Below are 12081 nucleotides of genomic sequence, written 5' to 3' on the forward strand. Positions count from 1 at the left end.
CACGTCTTGGGGCTTTAGTCCGCTCATCCCTGTGCCTACTAATGCTGGGGCTCAAGCTTTTAGCTACCCCACACACACACACACATGCACACACACACACACACACACACACACACACACACACACACACACACACACACACACACACACACACACACACACACACACACACACACACACACACACACACACACACACACACACACACACACACACACACACACGAACACACACATATTTGTTTCACAATACTTGTGAAGACATCAACAATTCAGAACGTAGATTTTATGAATGTCTTTTTTTGTACAATTGCTTGCAATTTCTTAACCCCAAGCCTAAAAAAAAATCGATTGTAAATCTGTTGCTATTTTCCAATGCATGCCACCACAGCACAAAGCACGAAAGCACAAATCAGGCCTATAACTTTAACCCCTGAATAGAACTTCCAAATGTCTAATCATAACCCTAGCTAACACCCACCTGAGTTCTTTAGTAATTGTAAGCCAAAAAAAAAATCTCTTGTGAGGAGGACACAGGACTATGAACATTGTCCTCACAGTGTCAATTCCTCAAATTCTACCATACTTGTGGGGACATTTGGCTCTCACAAGTATAGCAATGCAAGTAGCCTACACACAAACACACACACACACTGGTGTCTTGCGGGGCGTCCTGCTGGCATTGATCCCGGTGTGCATGGGCTTGCCTTGGCAGTGTTTGTGTAGAGCTCTAATCTGGCTCCACAAGCTTCAGCAGCACAGAGGATTTACACTTAATAGAATGTTTGGTCTTTTTATTGGTTGGACCTTACACATGCACGCACACTACACACACACACACACTACACACTACACACACACACACACACACACACACACACACACACACACACACACACACACACACACACACACACACACACACACACACACACACACACACACACACACACACAGTATCCTGTCTGATGAGCCACGACTTAAGCAAGACGTCGCTGTTGGGTGGAAACCTTGTATGTCCAAAAAACATTCCTTTTTGTATTTATTATTTTTGAAAAAAAGAAACGTTTGAAAATTGTGAACATAGACAATTTACAAGTTCACAACGCGTCGCAGCGGGACGCGTTGTGAGCTTGTAGATCGGCTATTTTCACTACTTTTGTGCAGCACTCTTGTATGATGATGTACGGCGTTCATTTTACGAAACAAAAACATATACTACAAGTAAGACGCGCGAACGCGGGAAGCGAACGCAGCTCGAAAATAACAATAAGAAGAATCGAAAGGAATGAGCAATGGTAGAGAAGTGGGTGGTACAGTTTTTGTCTTTTTTTAATGGTTATGTTTGTTTGTTGTGTTTTTTTTTGTGTAAATGTTTTTTTGTCTTTGTAGTTGTTGAAATGTGTTTGGTTTAGGCATGTTGCAGGCTGTTGTGCATTTTAATCAGAGCATTGCCTACATTCCTGCACTCTGGCGGCTGCACACAGGCAGTGCACGCACACAGAAAGTGCACACAGAGACACACACACACACAACCTGAGCACGGTTACATAGTAAGCTCCACTTGGTGCTCCTTCCGCGTTCGCAAAAAGTTTAAATACGTAGATACAAGGTTTCTGCCGCGACAGAGACGAAGGCGGCAAAGGAAGGAGGGGATGAGGGATGAGGGATTATTCCGGTGGGTTGACTGAGTGCATGTGTAAGCGTGCATGTCTGTTACAGCACCTGTCTGTTTGCACATACGTTTAGCCTGTGCATTGTGTGGACATTTATCTCTCTAGTAGGGAATAATGACAATTGGTTATTTAAAGGGATACTTCACTTTCACATAAAATAAACATTAAAAAAAAATATTTTAAAAAAATGAAAGAAGTTATGGCAAAATAAAGGCCCCCTCACACATTAGTAGGACACTCTAATGCGTGAGGGGGCCGTGATTTTTCCATTACTTTTTTCATTTATTTTTAATATATTTTTTAAATGTTTATTTTATGTGAAAGTGAAGTATCCCTTTAACCCATTAAGACCAGGAACGCATCTGTGTCATTTTAGATTTTTTGGCTATTCAAAAATAGCAGATCTACAAGCTCATAGCGCGGCACTGAGTGCCGCGCTATGAGCTTGTAGATCTGCTATTTTTGAAAAACCGTGAACTAAAATCTTTGCTTCTGGGGATTCTACAAATGTCTTGTCGTTTTTTGTGAAAGATTTTTGAAAAAACTTATGTTGCTATAAAATCGGTGTTTCTCAAACTTTTTTCATGTCAAGGACCCCCAAAATGATATGTATTTGGCTACGGACGCCCATCTCAAAATATGTTGTTCCAGGGACCCCCCCCAGAAGCAAAGATTTGAGTTTAAAATGTTCGCTTTAAAAAAATTATACATTATATTCAAAGATTTGCACACATGTTCACGCTTTAAAAAAAAATAGCAGATCAAGCTTGCAGATCTGCTATTTTTGAATAGCCAAATAAATCTTAAAATGACACAGATGCGTTCCCGGTCTTAATGGATTAATAACATTGGGATTGCTTGCATTTTATTGCTCTCCTCATTACAGATTATAACCTGCATGACGTGTGCATGTACGGGGTGTTTGTTGGCGGGGGAGTTTCAGGCGAGGTGTGTTTAAGCTTGGCGGCTCGCTAAGCTGATAGAGTGGAAGAGGCTTTATACGCACACATTCAAGGCTTAATAATCACTTAGCATGACTCACAACAATGCTGGGGAATGATAGACGGATGGATGGATGGATGGATGGAAGGAAGGAAGGAGATGGGAGAAATATACGTTATTAAAGGGAAAGTTCACCCCCAAAATGACTTTTTCTTCCTATCGATTAGTCACCCCATGGAGACTTGAATTCATGGACATTCTTTTTTTTTGTTTTTGTCGCATTCCTAACCAATGATTTGATGACCGGCAGCGGCTCCGGTAGGAGACACAAAGAGTCTCCTTTGAGTCTCCTATCGGAACCGCTGCCAACCGGTACGCTGGTCATCAGATTATTGGCTTAGGAATGCGACAAAAACAAAAAAAAATATCCGTGAATTCAAGTCTCCATGGGGTGACTAATCGCTAGAAAATAACTCTGATGATAGTGCTGTCAAACAAAACTATGGAAAGGTTTAATCTACAACACAATGTTATACAGTATCTGTGGTGGTCCCTGCTTCATCTCTTTCTCAGCTAAGGGGTCCTTAGACTGAACAACGTTGAAGACCGCTGTATTAAGACAGTGGGGAAGTTAAGTTAACACATTGATTGCCTAGATCGAATTAATGCGTTTTTCAAATCCATCGCTTGCGTGCCGCAATTCGTTCTTTGGAATTTTCATTGTTTAATTTGTGATCGCGCTGTTCTGTTTATTTTTCATCATCAGTTTAGTTTTCCACTTACTTCACACTCACCGGGATCCGGTTTCATGATGCAGATTCCGTTTCCGGTTCTCTTTTTTTTCTCCGGTCATTTTAGGCCAGAATAGGGAAAAACACGGTTTTTCACACGGTATAAAAAACAAACGGAGAGCTCCACTTGTCTGGGTGACGAACAGTCATCGTCGTCGTGTATCACATCGTACTTAAGCCCGATCAGCGATTGTCGAAAACGTTACATCCGGTTATGACGTATTGACTGTTTGAGCCTGTTTGGGGGGGGGGGGTTGAGCGAGTCAGCGAGTGATCAAGGTGTCTATTTGCTGCTCTCTGCTGGTAGATCTGTCGTATGTGTTTAAAACCGCAGCAAGACAATTTATTTGAATGAAAAATTACAAAATAAAAAAAATAATAAAACACGCAAATCGCTGGCACAGGGGTGAGTACATTATGAATAAACTCTGGCAGTCAATGTGTTAAAAGGAAAGTTGTTTGAATTGATTTACCAAAATACCTGCATACAAAACAAATTTCATCGTAAAATATTTTTTTTATTATTTGTCTTATTTGTTTTCATTCATTTGCTCAGCCATTTAGATAATGCCTGAGCATTTGAATATTTAACAGCACTAAATTGCAAGGTTGTCCATAATTAATCACGATGAATCACAAATTAATCCCTTTGTTCAAATGTTCCCTGATGGGATATTTTCAACTGTTTAATACTCTTCAACCTAGGAGTGGACAAATATTTAATTACTGTATATTCATTTATTGCTGGAAATCAATTAACAACTCAAAACAATGACAATTATAATGTCTAGAAAACCTCAAAGGTACTGCATCTAGCATAGGTAAAACAAAATACAGAATAAAAGCTTAAATCATAACAATGCAAACGCAAACCCAACACGCAACAACAGAGGGGCATATTGACAAGCTAAATCTAACATTATTTGAGTACGGAATCAGTTTTAGTTCGCCCACCAATTGCTTTACTATTGGGTGTACAAATACATTTGCACGTGGAGCCAACAGTCACGTCACGTAAAAATAAAAGAGACATGTCACAATGCTATTTTTGGCAGAGATGTGGTTTAGATGGAAAAAGACGTTCAAAGCACAGAGCCAGCTCATGTCCAGTGTATGACAGACAATTTCCCGCTTAATAAAAAATTCTGCGATATGATTATTGTGAGTGTTTTTTAATCACGATAAACGATAGTAACGTTATCGCCCAATCCTTAGAAAGCACTGCTGTTTGTTGACATTCTAACCGGGCTGCATGACAAATTTGCATACTTAATGATTGACGTTTGGAGGATTCCCCTGGTAACGCTATATGAACTGTGGGTTAATTCCCTCGGGCAAAGCCTGCATCGATGCTGACTCAAAGAAAGGGTTCATAGACCCTCTAGGCCATTGGTTCTCAAAGTGGGGTCCGGGAACCCCCAGGGGTCCTTGAGGGGGTTCCAGGGGGTCCCCAGCAAAAGTAGTTAATGTAGCATGACAATGATTTTAACCACTTTATCCATTTATACGTTGGCTATTAAAAAAATTGCATATATACAAGCTCACAGCGCGTCACTTTGTGCAGTGCTGTGAGCTTGTATATCTGCCATTTTTAAAAATCTAAAATGTTTGGAACATTTTTGAATAATGTAAACATTTTAATTTTTTTACATAAATCTTCTCGTCTGGGGGGGGTCCCTGGCACAAACCTTTTTCAGATGGGGGGTCCGCGGCTAAATACATATCTATTTGGGGGCCCTTGACACATAAAGGTTTGAGAACCACTGCTCTAGGCCTCGCGGATTTCACGTGAACGCACGTCTAAGTCAGTCAGTTGGTAGGGGGGGGGGGACATTGAAACTTGGACTATAGCAGCACCCTGATTCTGTTTGACATGAATGGGACATAACTTTAATTAGCATCATTGGTAACACCCTGTGTTTACCCCACTATTTCACATAAAAAATGGCTGTTGTGCAGAAGGTCTGTCGCTGCTTCGGTGTACACCTAGTAACTTTGCTCACTCGGTGTGAGCTTGAAGATTTGCTATTTTTTGCTATTTTATTGAAAACGTATAAGAAAATGTATATCATTGGCAAAATATGCTATTATCGTCGAGGTATTTGTTAAAAAAATATTGTGATATTTGATTTTGTCCATGTTGCTGCAACCCTACTTCATATTTAGTGTTTTCATTGTGGTTGATTAACCAAGACATTCACAAAAAGTAACATATTTGCTATTCTATGGGCCAGAATAGTCGTCTTGTCTGAAACCAAGCCAGCTAGGTTTGTAGTTCTTCAATTTTTAAACACATTCAACTGTCTCTGTGCCCATCGTTTGTCTCATCGTCATAGAATACAGTGCAAACCTGGAAAAGTGCAATTAACTCGAGACGAGATAAAACGTCTTCTATAGGCCAACCCAACAGAACGCAGCCGAGAGAGCAATGTTCTTCACCTTCAAACCGATCCGCCGCGCAATGAACGGAGATGGCAGTTAGGGATCCACTCAGATGAGTTAGATCCCCCAGACACAAATCACCCACTCCACCCTCCACTGCACGTCCTTGGTGCTCTCTCACACACACACACACACACACACACACACACACACACACACACACACACACACACACACACACACACACACACACACACACACACACACACACACACACACACACACACACACACACACACACACACACACACACACACACACACACACACACACACACACAGGGGATGCGAACAGCGGCACTGCCATAACTGCTGGAGTAATTGGTAGGTATAAAGCATGCAAGGATTATGGAGTTTAAATGATTATTGGCTTGAGAGAGTGGGGTCTATATTCCCTATAGGCTCCATGTAAGAACACTGTCGTCACTGGTGGGTGGAAACCTCGTATGTACCAAACCGTTCCTTTTTTTATTAATATTTAACACACTATTGCTGTCGGAGCCTCGAAACCCTTCGAAACCTCTTGTCTCCATATTTCAAACTTTGTGTGTTTTTTCATGAATGAATACCCTACTTGATCATACTACAGCGTCACACAAAAGCATCAAAAGTAGCAGATCTACAAGCTTGAAACGTGGCGTGAAGCGACACGTTTTGAGCTTGTAGATCTGCTACTTTTGCCGTTATTGAATTTGAATCCAGAAAAACAACAGCTTTGGACATACTGTATGAGGTTTCCAACCGACAGAGACAATATATATATATATATATAACATAGTGAATATAGCCGATCTACAAGCTCACAACGATGTCGCATTGCGACGCTTTGTGAGCTTGTAGATCTGCTATTTTCACAACTTTTGTGCAAAACGTGTATGATGGAGTACTAGGGCATTAATTTACGAAAAATACATTAAAAAGCTGAAATATGGAGATAAGAGGTTTCTGCCCGACAGCAACGATGTGTGTTTTTCTCAGTCTCTAGCTATCACTACATGCATGCAGGGATTAAAGCAAAAAAACTAATCTCACAAATCCCAATCTGTGGTGTGTGTGAAACCAGCGTGGGAGGATATAGTCCTCAACACGGCTGTGTGCTCCCTAAACAATTAACACAATACTGTGTGTAGAATTAGGACGTTTAGGTATTATCATTCTTAACCCTTTAAGACCGGGAAACGCATCTGTTTCATTTTAGCATTTCTTTGGCTATTCAAAAATAGCAGATATACAAGCTCATATAGCATACGAGCTTGTAGATCTGCTATTTTTGGAAAAATGGCTATATCATGTCCTTGACACTTTTTCATGTCAAGGACCCCCAAAATGATATGTATTTGGCCGCGGACCAACGTCTCAAAATATGTTGTTCCAGGGACCCCCCAGAAGCAAAGATTTGAGTTACAAATGTTCCCTTTCAAAATATATATATATATTCAAATATTTGCAAAAAAAGATTTTTCAAAAATAGCAGATCTACAAGCTCGTAGCGCGGCACTCGGTGCCGCGCTATGAGCTTGTATATCTGCTATTTTTGAATAGCCAAAGAAATAAATAAAAAATCACAGATTCTTTCCCCGGTCTATATGGGTTAAACCTTAAAGTTCTTGCTGTTCTACATACAAGCCAACCAGTTGAAGAAATCACTGAACATTTTCTGTTATGAAATATCCGACCGAGATCATTAAACCATATAGGTTTTATGGAGGAATGAGTAAGATGAGAACTTTAATCCATGTGCATCTAGATGGGGATATATGGTCAGGGTTAAAGTGCTTAATATGCATGGATATAGGACATGTGTATGCATACATACACAAACAAATCGCACTCACGCACGCACGCACATGAGCGCCCGCACACACACACACACACACACACACACACACACACACACACACACACACACACACACACACGCACACACACGCACACACACGCACGCACACGCACGCACACGCACGCACACACACGCACACACACGCACACACACGCACACACACGCACACACAAGCGCGCGCACAAACACACACACACACGGCCGGGCTGCGATGTTGGAACATAAATGCACAAGCAGCACTTCTCTGACCGTAAAAAAGTCTCCTTATTGCACCAGGAGGGCCCTTCAGAAGACAATACCCATCTTGCTGCAGATGCCTCCACATGCACACACACACATGCACGCGCACGCACACACAAACACTCGTACACAGATCCTGAACTCTGCAGTGGCTCTTAAACTTTTTTTTTTCTTTTTACATTTCAAGGACCCTCATAACTCTCAGAGTGTAACAAATGGAAACCAAATGCACCCGTCCTTACGGGTCCATTTGGTTCCATTTGTTACACTCTCAGAGTTACACAGACCTGTAATTAGGGGCCAAAGTCACTTATAATCAGCGGACATGGCAACTGTGGCTTCCTAAATGCTGCAGCAGCAGCATTGGAAATGAATGGTAGGCCTGTGGCTTGATTGATTCTGATTCTGATGCCTGTGGGATATCAGCTGTTTAAGGGTGGCACGCACACACACACACACACACACATTTCACATGAAATAACAACCCCTGTCACGAAGAATAATCAAAAATGATTCTCATCAAGGACGCCTCACATCTTAGCTGTTTTGTTTTTCTTCTTTTTTTTACCTCCACTCAAGTCTCCACTTCAATCCCTCTTTTCGAAAAGAGTTCCTGATTGCGATTCACCCGAGTACAGCCGGGTTCAACCAACACAATCACTGCTAGCATGTTATATCACATATTATGCACACACACATGCAGACGCCCCCACATGCACACATTATTTAAATGTCCCCCAACAACACACACACACACACATACATCCACATCGTGTGGGCATGCCATGTGAAGAGGCCTTGAATTTAACCCATTCAATCTGGGAACGCATCATCGGTGTCATTTTAGATTTTAGCTATAACCATTATTTTATACCTTCATATTCAAAAATAGCAGATCTACAAGCTCATAGCGTGGCACTCGGTGCCACACTACGAGCTTGTAGATCTGCTATTTTGTTTAAACTGTTTTTTTTTTGCAAATCATTGAATATATATTTTTTAAAGCGAACAATTGTAAAATATTTTGTTCCAGGGAACTCCAGAAGCAAAGATTTGAGTTACAAATGTTCGCTTTACAAATATATATAATTAAAAGATTTGCACACATTTTCAAGATTTTTCAAAAAAATAGCAGATCTACAAGCTCGTAGCACGGCACTCGGTGCCGCGCTATGAGCTTGTATATCTGCTATTTTTTTGAATAGCCAAAGTATAAAACATAGGATAAAGTGGTTATACGCAGATGTGTTCCCGGTTTGAACGGGTTAAAAGACGTAGATGGATCTCCACCCAACAGCCTTGGAATTTCAATGGCGGTGTGATACGCGGGCAAGGCAGACGACGACTCCTCCTAACAGACAGCCATGAAAGAGCAGCGTGTTCTTAATGTATACATTTACATAAATCATCAAGAGCACACGCCATACAAACTCTTATAAATAATACATGTGTGCTGATATATACTAGAAACCAGGCAGCAGCCGTGGTTACGGAGCTGCTGCCTCGCGGAACAACGTTGTAAAGGGCCTTTGATACACTTCGTTGCGCGCGATCATGTCGCGCACCGGAAAATAGCAGATTGCGTTGTGTGAGCTTGTAGATCGGCAGTTTTTGATGCACAACACGGGCATGCTAAGTATAGTCTGAAGCAGATCAGGGGTCCTTCCAACGTTTTTCAGGCTAAGGATCCCTTAGCTGAGAGAGAGATGAAGCAGGGACCTTCCACTACATATTGTATAAAATTGTTTTGAACTTTTTCATAGATTTCATAGTAGACTTGCTTGACAAAACTATCAAACTATCATCACGTAGTGCTACGTTGCTGTGATGTTAATCTGTATTTTCAGACATGTTCTGTATACTTTTATCCCAGTCTACACCAATCTCTTTGCTGAAAATAACCGATCTACAAGCGCACAATGTGATTTTGTAGATCTGTTATTTTCGGCGAATGTTCCCAGTTCCCACAAGAATAGGGATGCTATGGTTCAAGTGGTCAAAGTAAAAAAAACAACAACAAAAAATACAGAGTCATAATTTATAGCAGCTTGCAAGCTAAACTGATCACAATAATCTTATTTTGGGGGATTTAGGGCAAAAAGTACCATTTAATGTGCATTCTATTATGAATTTGTTTTATCTGGCTTGACTGACTGCTGCTGCTGCAGACAGTAGACTCAATCTATAGCTATTTCCTTTATTAGAGGAGCAAATAAAACTGATGCCCCAAACATGCCCCAAATACAAAATCGAGTTTATATCTAACCATAAGCAGACAAAAAAAAAGTGTAATTTTTTTTGGTACACTCTATAATCTATTATGATTTAAAGTATTCTCCTACTCTTACTCTGTGTCCTCTGCCTGAGAGCTGAGAGGGGGGCGGCACCCTGCAAATAGAGGCTGTCAATCAAACTGCCAAACCCTGTAACCTGACGCCCACAGTCAAAGCAACGGTTAGATCCTTTTTTACAGGCACGCCCCTTTCCAGAGCCACGCCCCTTTCCTGGGCAGGGGTATAAATATGAATGGAAGTGCACGCCCTTTCTCCGCCCCTTTATCGCGGCCCGTTTTTAGAGCAGCTTTGCTAAAGCAAGCTGCTAAAAAAGAAGTAGAAGTAAACTGCTTTGTGTGTGTGTGTGTGTGTGTGTGTGTGTGTGTGTGTGTGTGTGTGTGTGTGTGTGTGTGTGTGTGTGTGTGTGTGTGTATGTGTGTGTTTATGTCAGTACAGTGCCTGCGGAGGGGGTCCCCTCCACCCAGCCCGTACCCAGGATTGGGGTGCCTTGGGCTGGGTAGAGGGGAGGTGTGAGGCCCCTGCCCTGGTTCTTTTGAAAAAACATGATCTGACGCCATCTCGTCCTCCGGAGGGGGTCCCCTCCACCCAGCCCCGTACCCAGGATCGGGGTGCCTTGGGCTGGGTAGAGGGGCGGCATGAGGCCCCTGCTCTGGCTCTTTTTGAAAAATAAAAAATCCCCCTCCACCCAGCCCCGGACCCCAGGATTGGGGTGCCTTGTCTGGGTAGAGGCGGGCGGCGTGTTGCATGGTTCTTTTTGAAAATTAGACCTGTCTATGTGTGTGGATACCCTCCATCTCCGCCAGACTGACCTTGGCAAAGAAAGCAGTTTTTGATGTTGATGGTGTGAGACGAGTGTGTGCTTGCTCACCCCTGGGTTTTTCTCTCAACCCCTCCCCTTGCCTTTCAAAGTTCAGAATAACAGTCACTGCGCAATTTGTCGCTGTCGGGTGGAAACCTCATACGTACAAAACCGTTCCTTTTTATTATCATTTTTTAAAACGTTTTAGAATTGTGAAAATAGCCGTTCTACAGGCTCAAGGTGCAGCTTGTGAGCTTGTAGATTGGCTATTTTCACTGCTTTTGAGCGACACTGATTGTCCAATCAAAAGTCAGACCTTTCCTTAGCGCTGCAGACCTAGAAAAGGCCATCCACGCTTTCATCTCCTCCAGACGTGACTATTGCAATGCACTTTATTCAGTATATCAGCAAGCGAAATATTCTAAGACTACAACTGATACAAAACCCGGCAGGCTCCTGACTCACACAAAGAGAAGTGGGCACATTACACCAGTACTTGCGGCTCTTCACTGGTTACCTGTGAGTTTTAGAATTGATTTTACGATTTTACTGCTTGTTTTTAAAGCCCTAAAATGGTCAGGCTCCTGCGTGTATCTGTGATCTTTTAACCCCCTATAAGCCAGACCGCTGCCTGAGATCACTCACGGTTCCAAAGTCTCGCCTTGTCACTAAGTCACGACCAGGCTTTTGCCGTGCAGGCCCCTCGGCTGTGGAACTCACTGCCTGGGGATCTCTGGCAGGCAAAGTCGGTGTCCTCTTTCAAATCTCTTCTTAAAACTCAGTTCTATTGCACAGCTTTTTCTTTAATCTATGAACTGTTGTACTATTTATGCAATTTCTCATCTTTATTGTGGATGTATTTACCGTTGTTATTGTAAAGCACTTGTAACTTCGAAAGGTGCTATATAAGTAAAGTTATTATTATTATTATGATGAAGTGGGGCCTGCCAGAGTTCTGCAGCCAGTGCCAGCGTTTTTGAGCATTTTTACTACCCTTTCATATTTAGTTCCAGGACGATCGACACACAGAGTGTCGCAAAAGACGAGAGGAGTGTCTTT

Source organism: Gymnoscopelus braueri, assembly GCF_963280865.1.
Source record: "Gymnoscopelus braueri genome assembly, chromosome: 22".
Lineage (NCBI taxonomy): Eukaryota > Metazoa > Chordata > Actinopteri > Myctophiformes > Myctophidae > Gymnoscopelus > Gymnoscopelus braueri.